Consider the following 18949-nt stretch of genomic DNA (forward strand, 5'->3'; position numbering starts at 1 on the left):
TCCAGAGAAAACCTTACAGAGAATCTCGAAAAAGAAAGAGACATGGCCGAACCCAATAACAATGGTGGAGGCGCAAGGAGGATGCTTGATGATTATACTACACCTACTTTCAATTTTTATGGAAGAAGCATCTCAATCCCTGCCATTGGAGCAAACAATTTTGAGCTGAAGCCTCAACTAGTTGCTTTGATGCAACAGAACTGCAAGTTTCATGGACTTCCATCAGAAGATCCCTATTAGTTTTTAACTGAATTCTTGTAGATCTGTAATACTGTTAAGACTATGGAGTAGATCCTGAAGTTTACAGGCTCATGCTTTTCCCTTTTGCTGTAAGAGACAGAGCTAGAACATGGTTGGACTCACAACCTAAAGATAGCCTGGACTCTTGGGATAAGCTAGTCACGGCCTTCTTGGCCAAATTCTTTCCTCCTCAAAAGCTGAGCAAGCTTAGAGTGGATGTTCAGACCTTCAAGCAAAAAGATGGTGAATCCCTCTATGAAGCTTGGAAAAGATACAAGCAGTTGACCAAAAAGTGTCCTTCTAGTATGCTTTCAGAGTGGACCATTTTAGATATATTCTATGATGGTCTATCTGAGCTTTCTAAGATGTCACTGGACCATTCTGCAGGTGGATCCATTCACCTAAAGAAAATGCCTGCAGAAGCTCAAGAACTCATTGATATGGTTGCAAATAACCAATTCATGTACACCTCTGAGAGGAATCCTGTGAGTAATGGGACGCCTCAAAAAAGGAGAGTTCTTGAAATTGATGCTCTGAATGCCATATTGGCTCAGAACAAAATATTGACTCAGCAAGTCAACATGATTTCTCAAAGTCTGAATGGATGACAAAATGCATCCAACAGTACTAAAGAGGCATCTTCTGAAGAAGAAGCTTATGATCCTGAGAACCTTGCAATGGCAGAGGTGAATTACATGGGTGAACCTTATGGAAACACCTATAATTTTTCATGGAGAAATCATCCAAATTTCTCATGAAAGGATCAACACAAGCCCCAACAAGGCTTTAATAATGGTGGAAAAAATAGGTTTTGCAATAGCAAGCCTTTTCCATCATCTTCTCAGCAATAGACATAGAATTCTGAGCAGAGCCCCTCTAGCTTAGCAAACATAGTCTCTGATCTATCTAAGGCCACTTTAAGTTTCATGAGTGAAACAAGGTCCTCCATTAGAAATTTGGAGGCACAAGTGGGTCAGCTAAGTAAGAAAATCACTGAAACCCCTCCTAGTACTCTCCCAAGCAATACAGAAGAGAATCCAAAAGAAAAGTGCAAGGCCATTGATATAATCAATATGGTCGAATGCACAAAGGAGGAGGATGACGTGAATCCCAGTGAGGAAGACCTCCTGAGACGTCCTCTGAACAAAAGGAGTTCTAAACTGAGGAACCTAAGGAATCTGAGGCTCACCTAGAGACCAAAGAGATTCCATTGAACTTCCTTTTACCATTCATGAACTCTGAGAACTATTCTTCCCCTGAAGAGGATGAAGATGTAACTGAAGAGCAAGTTGCTCAATATCTAAGAGCCATTATGAAGCTGAATGCCAAGTTGTTTGGTAATGAGACTTGAAAAGGTGAACCTCCCTTGCTCATTAGTGAACTAGATACATGGGTTCAGCAAACTCTACCTCAAAAGAAACAAGATCCTGGTAAATTCTTAATATCCTGTACCAAAGGCACCATGACCTTTGAGAAGGCTCTATGTGACCTGGGGTCAGGTATAAATCTTATGCCACTCTTTGTAATGGAGAAACTGGGGATCTTTGAGGTACAAGCTGCAAGAATCTCATTAGAGATGGCAGATAAGTCAATAAAACAAGCTTATGGATTGGTAGAGGACGTGTTGGTAAAGGTTAAAGGCCTTTACATCCCTGCTGATTTCATAATCTTAGACACTGGAAAGGATGAGAATGAATCCATCATTCTTGGAAGACCCTTCCTAGCCACAGCAAAAGCTGTGGTAGATGTTGACAGAGGTGAACTAGACCTTCAATTGAATGGGGACTACCTTGTGTTTAAAGCTCAAGGTTATCCTTCTGTAAACATGGAAAAGAGGCACGATAAGCTTCTCTCAATACAAAGTCAAACAAAGCCCCCACAATCAAACTCTAAGTTTGGTGTTGGGAGGTCCCAACAATGCTCTGAACATCTGTGAAGCTCCATGAGAGCTCACTGTCAAGCTATTGACATTAAAGGAACACTTATTGGGAGGCAACCCAATTTTTATTTATCTATATTTCTATTGTTCTTTTATGTTTATTAGGTTTATGATCATGTGGAGTCACAAAACAATTGCAAAAATTAAAAACAGAATAAAAAACAGCAGAAGAAACAACACACCCTGAAGGAAGAGCTTACTGGCGTTTAAACGCCAGTAAGGATCATTTGGCTGGCGTTTAACGCCAGAACAGAGCATGAAGCTGGCATTGAACGCCAGGAACAAGCAGCGGTCTGGCGTTTAAATGACAGGATTACACCCTGAGGAGAGCTGGCATTAAACGCCAGAAACAAGCATCGAAGTGGCATTCAACGCCAGAAACATGCTGCAGATTGGCATTAAACGCCAAGATTGCATACAAAGGGCATTTTACACGCCTAAAGGGTGCAGGGATGAGAAATCCTTGACACCTCAGGATCTGTGAACCCCACAGGATCACCTCAGGATCTGTGGACCCCACATGATCCCCACCTACCTTCTCCCTCTCTCTCACACCTTTTCATAACACTCTTCCCCAAACATCATTCACCAATCAACTCAATCACTCTTCCACATCACCTCTTCACCACTCACATCCATCCACTCTTCCCTATAAACCCCACCTACCTTCAAATTCAAAATCTCTTTCCCACCCAAACCTACCCTAAATGATCGAACCCTAACCCCTCTACCTCCACTATATAAACCCCTCCATCCTTCTTTATTTTCACACATCACTACCCTCTCTTCTCTCCCTTGGCCGAATACACAACTCTCCTTCTCCTCCATATCTTCTTTTTCTTCATCTATTCTTTCTTCTTTTGCTCGAGGACGAGCAACATTCTAAGTTTGGTGTGGTAAAAGCATAGCTTTTTTGTTTTTCCATAACCATTTATGGCACCTAAGGCCGGGAAAACCTCTAGAAAGAGGAAAGAGAAGAAAAAAGCTTCCACCTCCGAGTCATGGGAGATTGAGAGATTCATGTCAAAAGCCCATCAAGACCACTTCTATGAAGTTGTGGTCAAGAAGAAGGTGATCCCTGAGGTCCCTTTCATGCTCACGAAAAATGAGTATCCAAAAATCTGACATGAGATCCAAAGAAGAGGTTGGGAAGTTCTTACCAACCCCATTCAACAAGTCAGAATCTTAATGGTTCAAGATTTCTATGCAAACGCATGGATCACTAGGAACCATGATCAAAGCATGAACCCGAATCCAAAGAACTATCTTACAATGGTTCGGGGAAAATGCTTAGATTTCAGTCCGCAGAACGTAAGGTTGGCATTCAACTTGCCTATGATGCAAGAAGATGCACACCCCTACATTAGAAGGGTCAACTTTGATCAAAGGTTGGACCAAGTTCTCATGGACATATGTGTGGAAGGAGCTCAATGGAAAAGAGACTCAAAAGGCAAGCCGGTTCAATTGAGAAGACTGGACCTTAAGGCTGTGGCTAGAGGATGGTTGGAGTTCATCCAACGCTCCATCATCCCCACTAGCAACCGATCCGAAGTAACTGTGGATCGGGCCATAATGATCCATAGCATCATGATTGGAGAGGAAGTAGAAGTTCATGAAGCCATCTCTCTAGAACTCTACAAAGTAGCCGAAAAGCCCTCCACCTTGGCAAGGCTAGCTTTTCCTCATCTCATTTGCCATCTATGCTACTTAGCTGGAGTTGTCATAGAAGGAGACATCCTCATTGAAGAGGACAAGCCCATCATTAAGAAGAGGATAGAGCAAACAAGTGAGCTCATTCATAGATCTCAAGAGACGCATGAGGAAGCTCATCATCAAGAAATCCCTGAGATGCCTCAAGGGATGCATTTTCCTCCAAATAACTATTAGGAACAACTCAACACTTCTCTAGAAAGATTGAGTCATGACATGAACCAATTAAGGGTGGAACACCAAGAACACTCCATCATTCTCAATGAGATTAGAGAAGATCAAAGAGCAATGAGGGAGGAGCAACAAAGGCAAGGAAGAGACATAGAGAAGCTCAAGAACACTATTGGTACTTCAAGAAGAAGGCGCCACCATCACTAAGGTGGACTCATTCCTTAACTTCCTTGTTCTTATCTCTCTGTTTTTCGGTTTATGAGCTTCATGTTTGTCTATGTTTGTGTCTTTATTACATGATTATTAGTGTCTAGTGTCTATGTCTTAAGGTTATGAATAATTCCATGAATTCTTCACCTTTCTTAAATGAAAAATGTTTTTTAATACAAAAGAACAAGAAGTACTTGAGTTTCGAAATTATCCTTGAAATTAGTTTAATTATATTGATGTGGTGACAATACTTTTTGTTTTCTGAATGAATGCTTAAACAGTGCATATTTTTGATTGTTGTTTATGAATGTTAAAATTGTTGGCTCTTGAAAGAATGATGAAAAAGAGAAATGTTATTGATGATTTGAAAAATCATAAAATTGATTCTTGAAGCAAGAAAAAGCAGTGAAGAACAAAGCTTGCAAAAAAAAAGTGGTGAAAAAAATATAAAAGAAAAAGAAAAAGCAAGCAGAAAAAGCCAATAGCCCTTAAAACCAAAAGGCAAGGGTAAAAAGGATCCAAGGCTTTGAGCATTAATGGATAGGAGGGTCCAAGAAAATAAAATCCAGGCCTAAGCGGCTAAATCAAGTTGTCCCTAACCACGTGCTTGTGGCATGCAGGTCCAAGTGAAAAGCTTGAGACTGAGTGGTTAAAGTCGTGATCCAAAGTAAAAAGAGTGTGCTTAAGAACTCTGGACACCTCTAACTGGGGACTTTAGCAAAGCTGAGTTACAATCTGAAAAGGTTCACCCAGTCATGTGTCTGTGGCATTTATGTATCCGATGGTAATACTAGAAAACAAAGTGCTTAGGGCCACGGCCAAAACTCATAAAATTAGCTATGTTCAAGAATCAACATACTTAACTAGGAGAATTAAGAACACTATCTGAACTCTGAGTTCCTATGGATGCCAATCATTCTAAACTTCAAAGGATAAAGTGAGATGCCAAAACTGTTTAGAAGTAAAAAGCTACTAGTCCCGCTCATCTAATTAGAACTAAGCTTCATTGATATTTTGGAATTTATAGTATATTCTCTTATTTTTATCCTATTTGATTTTCATTTACTTGGGGACAAGCAACAATTTAAGTTTGGTGTTGTGATGAGCGGATAATTTATACGCTTTTTGGCATTGTTTTTAGGTAGTTTTTAGTAGGATCTAGCTACTTTTAGGGATGTTTTAATTAGTTTTATGAAAAATTCACATTTCTAGACTTTACTATGATTTTTTGTGTTTTTCTGTGATTTCAGGTATTTTTTGGCTGAAATTGAGGGACCTGAGCAAAAATCTGATAGGAGGTTGACAAAGGGCTGCTGATGTTGTTGGATTCTGACCTCTCTGCACTCGAAATAGATTTTTTAGAGCTACAGAACTCCAAATGGCGCGCTCTCAACTGGGTTGGAAAGTAGACATCTAGGGCTTTTCAACAATATATAATGGTCCATACTTTGTTCGAGCTTAGATGACGCAAACTGGCGTTCAACGCCAGTTCCATGCTGCATTCTAGAGTAAAACGCCAGAAACACGTCACAAACTAGAGTTAAACGCCAAAAACATGTTACAAGTTGATGTTTAACCCCAAGAGAAGCCTCTGCACGTGTAAAGCTCAAGCTCAACCCAAGCACACACCAAGTGGGCCCCGGAAGTGGATTTCTGCACTTAGACTTATTTCTGTAAACCCTATTAGCTAATCTAGTATAAATAGGACTTTTTACTATTGTATCTACATCTCTGGATCCTTTGACCATCTTTGGGATTATCTTTTGATCCTTTGATCACGTTTGGGGGCTGGCCATTCGGCCATGCCTGGACCTTTATCACTTATGTATTTTCAATAGTGGAGTTTCTACACACCATAGATTAAGGTGTAGAGCTCTGCTGTTCCTTGAGTGTTAATGCAATTACTATTATTCTTCTATTCAATTCGGCTTATTCTTATTCTAAGATATTCGCTGCTCTTCAACATGATGAATGTGATGATTCGTGACACTCATCATCATTCTTACCTATGAACGCGTGCCTGACAACCATTCCCGTTCTACCTAAGATCGAGCGCATATCTCTTGGATTTCTTAATCAGAATCTTCGTGGTATAAGCTAGAATTATTGGCGGCCATTTTGGAGATCCGAAAAGTCTAAACCTTGTCTGTGGTATTCCGAGTAGGATCTAGAAAGGGATGACTGTGACGAGCTTCAAACTCGTGAGTGTTGGGCGTAGTAACAGACGCAAAAGAATCACTGGATTCTATTCCAACATGATCGAGAACCAACAGATGATTAGCCGTGCTGTGACAGAGCATTTGGACCATTTTTACTGAGAGGATGGGAAGTAGCCATTGACAACGGTGACGCCCTACATACAGCTTGCCATAGAAAGGAGTAAGAATGATTGGATGAAAGCAGTAGGAAAGCAGAGATTCATAAGGAACAAAGCATCTCCGTACACTTATATGAAATTCCCACTAATGATTTACATAAGTATCTCTATCTCTATTTCATGCTTTATTTATCTTTATATTCGAAAACCATTATAACCATTTGAATCCGCCTAACTGAGATTTACAAGATGACCATAGCTTGCTTCATACCAACAATCTCTGTGGGATCGACCCTTATTCACGTAAGGTATTACTTGGACGACCCAGTGCACTTGCTGGTTAGTTGTGCGAAGTTGTGACAAAGTGTGATTCATGTTTGAGAGCTTCAAGTTTATTGGCGCCATTATTGATGATCACAATTTCGTGCACCAAACATCGATAACAATAAATTTTTAGAGGAGTCTATCGAATGTGATGAGCTGCGTTTTGGGTATGATAGTAGTTTTGATAAGGAGAAGGAAGATATTATTAACAATGAGGGTAAAGTTAGTGAGTCCATGGAGGTGTCAAATTGTAGCTAGAAAATTCAAGAAGTTAAGAAGAAGTTAAATGAATTATGCTATGACGACATGTGGGGTATTGAGTTTGACACCGTTGATCAACGTTGTGATTTATATAGAAATTATGCTAGAGTGCATGGTTTTGTTGCGAGGCTTGACGAACAAGGACAAGATTTCAATGAAAACCTTAATATGTGACAGATGGTTTGTAACAGAGAGGGTACACGTAGAAAAAAGTACTTGGAGATGGAGAACAGAAAAAAGGATCACAAGCCAATCACACGTGTAATGTGTCAAGCAAAGATTAGATTTCACTATGACTTGATTTTACAAAAGTGGCGGGTCACCAAATTTGAAGAGACTCACAACCATGACCTTATCCTACCTAAGTATATCCAGTTTGTTCTGGCATATCGAACAATGACCGACGCTGATAAAGCACAAGCTGATAGTTTGCACTTTTAGGGTTTTAGAACTTGTCATATAATGGAGTTCATGGTGGCACAAAAAGGATGTTCGAACAGGACGGGATTCACAAAAAAAGATCTATACAATCATTTTGACAGATTGAGGCGTGCAAAGATAAAAGATGGTTATGCACATGCAGCATTGAGTTACCTAATTTCTAAGGCAGATGAGGATCCACTATTACAAGGGAAGTTTACTTTGAAGGATGGGAAGCTTGATAATTTAGTGTGGGCCGATGGATCTAGCATCACTGATTATCAATGTTTTAGTGATGTGTTAGCCTTCGACACGACATACCCAAAAAATAAGTATAATAGGCCATTGGTTGTCTTCTCAGGAACAAATCATCATGGACAAACATGTATTTTTTGTTGTGGTTTATTATCCGATGAGAAGCAAAAAACCTATGTTTTGGTGTTGAAGATGTTCATGAAGATAATGGATAATAAACAACCTATAGTCGTAGTGACAGATGGAGATCTTGCAATGAGGGAGGCAATAAAAGAAGTTCTTCCAAACGCTACACACCGTCTTTGTGCATGGCATCTATACCGTAATGCTTGTGAAACTATAAAAAATTCAAAATTCTTAGATGGGTTAAAGCACCTAATGTATGGAAATTTTTTTCCTAAAGAGTTTGAGAGAAGATAGCATAACTTGATATATGAGTACGGACTTTCTGAGAATGAATGGTTGCAAAAGACATACGGGACCAAAGAAATGTAGGCTTCCTCATATTTAAATGATAAGTTTTTTGGTGGAATCAAAACTACGTCACAATCCGAAGGTATCCACTCCTTGATAAAGAATTATATTAGTAAAAACTGCTACCTTTTGGAATTGATACACAACTTTAATGAAGCATTGGTGCAGTATCGGACAAATGAACTTTTATCCGATTTTAAATCATTGTTTACAACTCCTATGTTGACCACATGTCTTCAAGACATTGAGAAGCAAGCGGCCGATATTTTCACTAGAAGCATGTTTAAAGAGGTTTGGTGTGAGATAGAAGAAGCTGGCAAGTTAAATGTTGTTACACATTCAGTAAGCAACGATGAAGTTAAGGTGAGAATAAATAAATATAGGCAACCCAAGAGGGAATGTGAAGTACAATATGATAAAGCCACTAAAAAATTTGCTTGTGATTGTCATTTGTTTGAAAGTCGTGGCATTCCATGTTGTCATATTTTCTGTACTATGAGACATGACCACATCGATATCATTCTTGATACTCTTGTCTGCACGAGGTGGACTAAAAATGCTAAGAAGAATTATGTATGTTCAGTTACATCCACGGAAACTGACTTTGAAAATATTGCTGGTATTAGATATGGTGCTCTAGCAACACTGTGTTTCACATTATGTGAGTCGGCATCAAAGAACCGAGATGACTTCATGGAGATTAGAGATGACATTTTTGGACTAATCCAAAAGTTTAAAAAGAGATGTGATTCTGAATTCAATGTTCTTTCTAATGCGTGTTTGGTCGGTGACCCAACTGTTGTAAAGACAAAGGGAGCCCCTCATAAAAATAGATGGGCGGTAAAATCTCATAAGTGTTCTCATTGTAAATGTCATAGTCATACGATTCAAAGGTGTCCAGAATTATACACTAGAGATATCCTACATATTAGTTGTTCCGAGGATTACCTGAAACTGTAGGTCGATCTCGGATGAGATCTTCTGTACTTGGTCGGAGCTGTTATGTCCGACTTGATGATGGTGGCCGGAGCTGCCATGTCCGACTTGTTGGACTTGGTGGCGGTTCTGATCCTTTGTCACCGGAGGGTGGTGGTACCTGTAAGGGACTCCGATGCTTAAGTTAGCAAGGGTATTAAGCAGGTTTTTAGTAGAATCAGAGTATGAGTTATACCTGGGTGCTCTAGTGTATTTATAATGGTGTGGAGTGACCTTTCTAGAGATAAGATAGTTATCTTATCTTATCTAGGCTTTCGGCTGCCATTAGATTTGGGTCGTGTTCCTCTGTTTGGGCCTCCTTGGGCCTCTGTAGTGGTTTGGCCAACCTCTTTTATGAAGATGTCGGATAATCCTGGTCTGAACAGGTCAGTCAACTTGTCTTTAGTTAGCTCGGGTCGCACAGCTCGACCCAGGGTATGAACAATGCCCCTGCTTGAGCTCGGTCTTTTCTTTGAGGTCGTGTCTTTTCCAGACTTGGCCCCCTTTTTGGGAAAGTCGAGCTTGAGCATTGTTGATCTTATCTTGCAGAGTTTGTTTGAATGCAAAGCATTTTTCTCACTCTTCTTAATTACATCGTGCGTTTGTACTTTCCTAGGGAACGTGCGAAGGCTTAAATACCCTTTTACTTTTTGCCGTTTCCTTTTATTTCCCTCTTTGTGTCTTCATTTTGAATTTTCACAGCCTCTCTCTTCAGTTTCTCTTCTCCGTGTTTGCTATAACTTTTCTTCTTCTCTTTGCCCCTTCATTTTTCCCTTCTCGAAAAGGTGGTCTTTTGCTGGTGTCGTCTCAGTTGCTTGTCTTCAACCTTTCGATCAGTTTATCGTCTCCTTCTTCCCTATAGGTTGGTTCTCTCTATTTTTCACGCCATTATTTTTAGGTCTGATTTGTAGAAAAAGTTTGCATCTTTCTGCATTTGCTGCGTTTTGACTGTCGTTGTGTGTTCTTTTCTTCCATTTGTATGAGCATTTTCTTGTTTTCCTGCTAGTTTAAGGTTTTGACTATTTGTTTACTATCTCTGATTGTATCATCTTGATTTGGTTCTTCTGCGATAATGGACTGCTTGATTCTGAGAAAGGTTGCACCTTTGATGATTTCTTGCATGGTCTATTTGATGCTGATAGTTTGCTTGTGTTGTGCCTCTTATCTATTGTCGACGTTGATGGTTTCTTTAAGTCTGAAAGAACGCTTTGCTGATAAATTTGTGTAGCTTTTGATGGTTTTATTGTGATTTTGTAACTTTTCTTTGTGGAGTGTCGCTGTCAAAGGAGAGTTGTTTTCCAGTTTGAGGGGTGTCGAGATGTAAGCTGTAGATTTTTCCTGCAACCTTATTCTGCTATTGCCTCCAAAGGATGCCCTTGGACTCTTGGTGTGAGTCATGGGGTTTTCTTTTGTTGTCATATCTGACTTCTTGATACCAATATGGTTTAGTCTGAGTTGTATCCATTTATGCCCAAGTTGCTCTTCTTTGACTTGTCCGACCTTGTTTGACTAGTAACCCCTCTTCTTTTATCTTTGTTGTAGGACTAGTTGATCATGTCTTCTCGAAAAAATATTGTCGAGACGTCTTCCAAGGTCCCCGAGGGTATGTCCAATTGGCTGGACTCCCTCGTCCTGATGTGTGTTTCCATAGTGAATTCTGAGTTCTGCGCGGAGCTTAGAAAACTTCACCGAATCTATAGTAATTGGGAGCAGGAGAAAAATTATGAGCTAGTGGCACCTGATTCCGATGAGAGAGTCTGTTTTCCTACTTCGATCCAGGGGGAGCGTCCCTTTTTTTATGCCTATGACTATTTTTTCAGCCAACTGAACATTACTTTTCCGTTTACTCCTTTTGAGACCAATTTTTTGTGGTCGTGCAATGCATCTCCATCCCAGCTACATCCCAACTCTTGGGGTTTTATAAAGATTTTTTAATTGTTGTACCGTGAATTGGGTGTCCAGCCTTCCCAATCCCTTTTCTTTTATCTTTTTGTTCTGACAAAGCCTAGTGTTGTTAAGAAGAAGGCCGCCTGGGTCTCTTTCCGAGCTTCCCAGGAAAAAAGATTTTTTCCCATATATGATGAATCCTTCCGTGATTTTAAGAACTATTTTTTCAAGGTCCGAGCTGTTGAAGGAGTTTGGCCCCTTTTTTCTGGATGAGAATGATGAGCCCGCTTTTCCTTTAGAGTGGCAATAGAATGTAGTGGTATCTAGATTTTCTTAGGAGATGTTGGATGAAGTTGAGCAAGCCTTTGTGACTGTGTCGGAAGAGAACTGGGGGCAGCCTCCCCATCTTGATACCAAAAATTTCTAGGAGATCCCTCACTTCTACGAGCTGAGCTGGGTAGTGGTCGACTTCTTTTGCATCTATTGTGTTTATTTGTTTTGTCGCGTTTATTCCTTTTCTTTCCAATTTATAACTTGGTTTCTTGCTGTGTATTTTCAGAGATGGTTAAAAACAATGATTCCATGAAGGCCTTTAAAAAAGCGAGGAAGGCAACTGCAGCCTTAAACATCTCGGCCAAGATTCCCGGAGAGGGGTCATCTAGGGTTTCCCTAAAGAGGTCAACCTCGGATACTTCTAGACCAAAGAAGGTCATCCCGACTCCTAATGTTCGGCTGGCCTCATCTGTTCCTCCTTTACCGACCTCCAGTGCTGCCGGTCCTTCTCCCAAGAAGCAAAAAACTGTTGAGCCTTTTAACCTTGATGCCCCTGACTTTGATGTTGTGGGGTTTGTTGATCATCAGATTGCTCCTTATGGTGTCGTGCCTACGGATGATGTTTCTATTCTTTGCCATTTGTATTTTATCACCCGAAGTAGCATCAAGATGGCACATATGGGAGCAGCCTTGTTTAGGATTGCTCAAGATGTTCCTGTTCATGCCATAAAGGCTTTCATAGAGGAGGCCAAGTCGGAGTATGATAGGATTAAGGGGTTGAAGGAGGAGCTTGAGAAAAAGGTGGCGAAGTTGGAGAAAGAGTTAAAGGGTGAGAAGACTCGGGCTACTGCGGCTGTGTGTTTGGCAGATCTGGCTGAGGAGATGACCCAGAAGCATAAGGATTGCTATGTCCAGACCTATAGAGAGATGGTACAGTTCCGAGAGAGTTTGGAATCTGCTCGATCTGATTATGCCGAGCTCCAAGTTCATCTTGTGAGCAGTGTGACTGCTGCTTATGAGAATCTGAAGTCTCAGGTTCGAGTTCTTGCTCCCGAGCTCAACTTGTCTCTCTTCAGTTTAGACAATATTGTAGAAGATGGTAAGATTGTCCCTGCCCCGGATGATGGTGATGACGACGTAGATCCACCTCCTGTGCCCTCTGCCAAAGCTCCTGCTGCCGCGGCTTCTTTGGCTCCTACAACTGAGGTTGGCCATCCTGAGTTGGATCCTGATGTTCAGATCCTGAACCAGCCAGATGAAACTGTTGTTGCTGTCCCGCTTGTGACCCGTCCTCCTTCGCCTCGAGATGCTGCCACTGAGGAGTCTTTGCATCCTTTATAGTTTCTGTTTTATTTTCTTTCTTGTGATGGCCCGACTTGTGAGTCTTTTGGACTTCTATTTTGTGACTGTTTGATCTATTTTACTTTGGATACTTTTAATTACTTTTCCTCTAGCAACTTTATTTAGAAAAACAAAGTAACTTCTTGAGTTCTTTAAGGTCGACTCTTGCGTGGCCTTTTGAGCTTTTTATCATAGTAGCTTCTGCTTATCTTTTTTATGTGTTTGTTTGCGACCTCTTGGAGCCTCTAGGAACTTTTAAGAGTGTTAGAGCTATTTGCTGTCCGATCTCTTTTTTGGTTCCCCTTGTGTTTGAATGCTTTGATTTTGGGTGAGGTCGTGAGCTGTGTTCCTTCTAGCGAACGTTTTTCATCTTGAGTTATTTTTAGTAATCCCTTTGGGTTTTACTTTTTTATAACTCTGTTTATTTACTTGGCTTGGGCCGACTTCTTCGTGTCGGTCTCTTTGGAAGTTATTTCTTAGTAATCCATTTTTTGTACCTTGTAAGGTCTCTTTTTATGGGTTACTTTTTATAACTTTGTGTCCCTTTGATCGTCTTGGGCCAACTTCTTCATGTAGGTCCCTTTGGAATTTATTTCTAGTAATCCATTTTTTGGACCTTGTCCGGTCTCTTTTTATGGATTACTTTTTATAACTTTGTAGCTTTGGTCCGACTTCTTCATGTCGGTCCCTTTGAAAGTTATTTCTAGTAATCCATTTTTTGGACCTTGTCCGATCTCTTTTTATGGATTACTTTTTATAACTTTGTAGCTTTAGTCTGACTTCTTCATGTCAGTCCCTTTGGAAGTTATTTCTAGTAATCCGCTTTTTAGGACTGTCCAGGCCTCTTTTAGCGATTACATTTTATAACTTTTTGTCGCTTTGATCTGGTCCGACTTCTTTTGCGTCGGTCCATTCTAAGTTATTTCTAGCAATCCATTTTTATTTCAGACCTCGTTCGGTCTCTTTTTATGGATTACTTTTTATAACTTTGTAGCTTTGGTCCGACTTCTTCATGTCGGTCCCTTTGGAAGTTATTTCTAGTAATCCATTTTTGGACCTTGTCCGATCTCTTTTTATGGATTACTTTTTATGGATCTATTCATGGATCGCTTTTTATAACTTCTTGCATTATTCTGTTTTTATCGCTTTTCATCTTGCCGATTTTGTAGAGTTTAATCCTCGCTTGGTCGATCTTTGATGAATTCGGTTTTCATTCTTTGTCGACCACGTCGGGCAGTGGATTTGGTTTTCACTTTTGCCGATCTGTAGCTGGTGCACGAAATCACAATCACACTTTTGCAATTTCGCACAACTAACCAGCAAGTGCACTGGGTCGTCCAAGTAATACCTTACGTGAGTAAGGGTCGATCCCACGGAGATTGTCGGCTTGAAGCAAGCTATGGTTATCTTGTAACTCTTAGTCAGGATATCAATAATTCTCAGATTTAATTGTAAAAAGTAAAAGAACATGAAATAAATACTTGTTTTGCAGTAATGGAGAACAGGTTGAGGTTTTGGAGATGCTACATCTTCTGAATCTCTACTTTCCTACTGTCTTCTTCTTCATGCACGCAAGGCTCCTTCTATGGCAAGCTGTATGTTGGGTTTCACCGTTGTCAATGGCTACCTCCCATCCTCTCAGTGAAAATGTTCAACGCGTTCTGTCACAGCACGGCTATTCATCTGTCGATTCTCGATCATGTCGGAATAGAATCCAATGATTCTTTTGCGTCTGTCACTAATGCCCCACAATCGCAAGTTTGAAGCTCGTCACAGTCATTCAATCCCTGAATCCTACTCAGAATACTGATGAGCGGATAATTTGTACGCTTTTTGGCGTTGTTTTTAGTGTGTTTTTAGTATGATCTAGTTAGTTTTTAGTATATTTTTATTAGTTTTTAGTTAAAATTCACTTTTCTGGACTTTACTATGAGTTTGTGTGTTTTTCTGTGATTTCAGGTATTTTCTGGCTGAAATTGAGGGACCTGAGCAAAAATCTGATTCAGAGACTAAAAAGGACTGCAGATGCTGTTGGATTCTGACCTCCCTGCAATCGAAGCGGATTTTCTGGAGCTACAGAAGCCCAATTGGCGCGCTCTCAACGGCGTTGGAAAGTAGACATCCTGAGCTTTCCAGCAATATATGATAGTCCATACTTTGCCCAAGATTTGATGGCCCAAACCGGCGTTCAAAGTCACCCTCAGGAATTCCAGCGTTAAACGCCGGAACTGGCACAAGGATGGGAGTTAAACGCCCAAACTGGCACTAAAGCTGGCGTTTAACTCCAAGAAGAGTCTCTACACAAAAATGCTTCAATGCTCAGCCCAAACACACACCAAGTGGGCCCGGAAGTGGATTTTTATGTCATTTACTCATCTCTGTACACCCTAGGCTACTAGTTCTCTATATATAGGACCTTTTACTATTGTATTTTGATCTTTGGATTATTTGAGATCCTTTGATCATCTTTGGACATCTAGTTCTTAGATCATTGGGAGGCTGGCCATTTGGCCATGCCTAGACCTTGTTCTTATGTATTTTCAACGTGGAGTTTCTACACACCATAGATTAAGGTGTGGAGCTCTGCTGTACCTCGAGTATTAATGCAATTACTATTGTTCTTCTATTCAATTCCGCTTGTTCTTGTTCTAAGATATCACTTGTTCTTCAACTTGATGAATGTGATGATCCGTGACACTCATCATCATTCTCACCTATGAACGTGTGCCTGACAACCACCTCCGTTCTACCTTAGATTGGGTGAATATCTCTTGGATTCCTGATACACGATGCATGGTTGATCGCCTGACAACCGAGTGCTCGCCTGACAACCGAGCCAGCCATTCCGTGAGATCAGAGTCTTCGTGGTATAGGCTAGAACTGATGGCGGCATTCAAGAGAATCCGGAAGGTCTAACCTTGTCTGTGGTATTCTGAGTAGGATTCAATGATTGAATGACTGTGACGTGCTTCAAACTCCTGAGGGCGGGGCGTTAGTGACAGACGCAAAAGAATCACTGGATTCTATTCCGGCCTGATTGAGAACCGACAGATGGATAGCCGTGCCGTGACAGGGTGCGTTGAACATTTCCACTGAGAGGATGGGAGGTAGCCACTGACAACGGTGAAATCCTTGCATAAGCTTGCCATGGAAAGGAGTAAGAAGGATTGGATGAAGACAGTAGGAAAGCAGAGAGACGGAAGGGACAAGCATCTTCATACGCTTATCTGAAACTCCCACCAATGAATTACATAAGTATCTCTATCTTTGTCTTTATGTTTTATTCGTATATCACCCATATCCATTTGAGTTTGCCTGACTAAGATTTACAAGATGACCATAGCTTGCTTCATACCAACAATCTCTGTGGGATCGACCCTTACTCGTGTAAGGTTTATTACTTGGACGACCCAGTACACTTGCTGGTTAGTTGTGCGAAGTTGTAGTGATCACAATTTCGTCCACCAAATACCACAGACAAGGTTTAGACCTTCCGGATTCTCAAGAATGACCGCCAATGTGACGTAAAAATCCACTTCCGGGGTCCACTTGGTGTGTGCTTAGGCTGAGCATTGAAACTTTTATGTGTAGAGACTTTTCCTGGAGTTAAATGCCAGCTTTTGTGCCAGTTTGGGCGTTTAACTCCCACTTCTGTGCCAGTTCCGGCGTTTAACGCCGGGAATTCTTGAGCTGATTTGGAACGCCTGTTTGGGCCATCAAATCTCGGGCAAAGTATGGACTATTATATATTGCTGGAAAGTCCAGGATGTCTACTCCAGAAAATCCACTTCGAGTGCAGGGAGGTCAGAATCCAACAACATCTCCAGTCCTTTTTCAGCCTCTGAATCAGATTTTTGCTCAGGTCCCTCAATTTCAGCTAGAAAATACCTGAAATCACAGAAAAACACAAAAACTCATAGTAAAGTCCAGAAAAGTGAATTTTAAATAAAACTAATAAAAATATAATAAAAACTAACTAAAATATACTAAAAACATACTAAAAACAATGCCAAAAAGCGTATAAATTATCCGCTCATCACAACACCAAACTTAAATTGTTGCTTGTCCCCAAGCAACTGAAAATCAAATAGGGTAAAAAGAAGAGAATATACTATAGACTCCGAAATATCAATGAAACTTAGCTCCAATTAGATGAGCGGGACTAGCAGCTTTTTACCTCCGAACAGTTTTGGCATCTCACTTTATCCTTTGAGGTTCATAATGATTGGCATCTATAGAAACTCAGAATTCAGATAGTGTTATTAATTCTCCTAGTTAAGTATGTTGATTCTTGAGCACAGCTACTTTATGAGTCTTGGCCGTGGCCCAAAGCACCCTGTTTTCCAGTATTACCACCGGATACATACATGCCACAAACACATAATTGGGTGAACCTTTTCAGATTGTGACTCAGCTTTGCTAAAGTCCCCAATTAGAGGTGTCCAGGGTTCTTAAGCACCCTCTTTTTGCTCTGGATCACGACTTTAACCGCTCAATCTCAAGTTTTCACTTGACACCTTCACACCAAAAGCACATGGTTAGGGACAACTTGGCTCAGCCGCTTAGGCCAGGATTTTATTCCTGTGGGCCCTCCTATCCACTGATGCTCAAAGCTTTGGATCCTTTTTATTTTACCATTGCCTTTTGGTTTAAAGGGCTATTGGCTTTTCTGCTTGTTTTTTTTGTATTCACTGCTTTTTCTTGCTTCAAGAATCAATTTGATGATTTTTCAGATCCTCAATAATATTTCTCGTTTTCCATCATTCTTTCAAGAGCCAACAAATTTAACATTCTTAAAACAACAAATTCAAAAGACATATGCACTGTTCAAGCATTCATTCAGAAAACAAAAAGTATTGTCACCACATCAAACTAATTCAACTAGTTTCAAAGATGAATTCGAAATCCTGTACTTCTTGTTCTTTTGTGATTAAAGCATTTTTCATTTAAGAGAGGTGATGGATTCATAGGACATTTATAGCTTTAAGACATGAACTTTAAATTTTATTAATCATGGAATAAGAACAAGATTCAAAGATAATTATAAAAGAAGACTAATAATAATAGAAAAACAGAAAATTGAAAACAGAAATTTAAATGACTCTAAAATTGATTCCTAATGATAGAGGTTATCACAGAGTTAGGACTCAACAACCTTGATTTTGAGAAGTGGATGCTCCCTCAACTTGTGGTGTGTTTGACCCTTCAAGGGAGAGCTTCTGGCGCTTCATCTCCTGTAGCTCACGCCCCTGCTTCTCTTGTTCCTTCAGCAATTTGCAGAGCATGCAGTTTTGATTCTACTGTTCTTCCTTATGTTGACAATTTTGATTTTGCTGTTCCTCCTTAAGTTGTCCATAGCTTTTTGCAGCTTAGCAACAGATGCTTCTAGGCGGGTCCAGTAGTCAATTTCAGGTAGTTCAGGGAGGAACTCCTGCGCCCTCCTTTTGATAGAGTTATCTTGCATTTATCCTTCCATTGACTTCTTGGTGATTGGATGTTCAATTGGGATGAATTCATCTACTCCCATCCTCAGCCCAGCATCTTTACATAGCAAAGAGATTAAGCTTGGGTAAGCCAGTTTGGCTTCAATGGAGTTCTTGTTTGCAATTGTGTAAATCTCACAAGCAATCAGATGATGAACCTCCACTTCTTTTCCCAGCATAATGCAATGAATCATCAGTGCTCTCTTGATGGTGACCTCAGAACGGTTGCTAGTGGGCAATATAGAACACCCAATGAAGTCTAGCCAACCTCTTGCAAAGAACGCCCAATGAAGTCTAACCAACCTCTTGCAACTGGTTTGAGATCTCCCCTCTTGAGTTGGTTTGGGACACCTTTTCAATTGGTCATCCACATAGTTCCAGGGAGGCATATGTCCTCTAGAACTTGATCCAACCCCTTATCTACTCTCACCATTCTCCTATTAAAGGATTCAGGATCATCTTGTAGTTGAGGCAAATTGAAGACCTCTCTTATTTTGTCCAGATGGAAGTTAATAATTCTCCCTCTGACCATGGTTCTGTAGGTATGAAAAGCAGTTCCAGTCATTCTCTGCTTATCTGTCAGCCACAGATTTGAGTAGAATTCCTGAACCATGTTTCTTCCAACCTTTGTCTCAGGGTTGGTTAGAACTTCCCATCCTCTGTTTCAAA

The 18949-nt window shown here is 40.4% G+C and overlaps 1 non-coding gene across 1 annotated transcript; it reads right to left on the reverse strand.

Moving 5' to 3' along the window:
• Positions 1–443: 443 nt before the first annotated feature.
• LOC127745267 (small nucleolar RNA R71) lies at positions 444–551 on the reverse strand. Its single transcript, XR_008006464.1, has one exon. It is a non-coding gene; the product is annotated as a small nucleolar RNA R71 (small nucleolar RNA).
• Positions 552–18949: the final 18398 nt, after the last annotated feature.

The sequence above is a fragment of the Arachis duranensis genome, chromosome 2 (genome assembly GCF_000817695.3).
Source record: "Arachis duranensis cultivar V14167 chromosome 2, aradu.V14167.gnm2.J7QH, whole genome shotgun sequence".
Classification (NCBI taxonomy): domain Eukaryota; kingdom Viridiplantae; phylum Streptophyta; class Magnoliopsida; order Fabales; family Fabaceae; genus Arachis; species Arachis duranensis.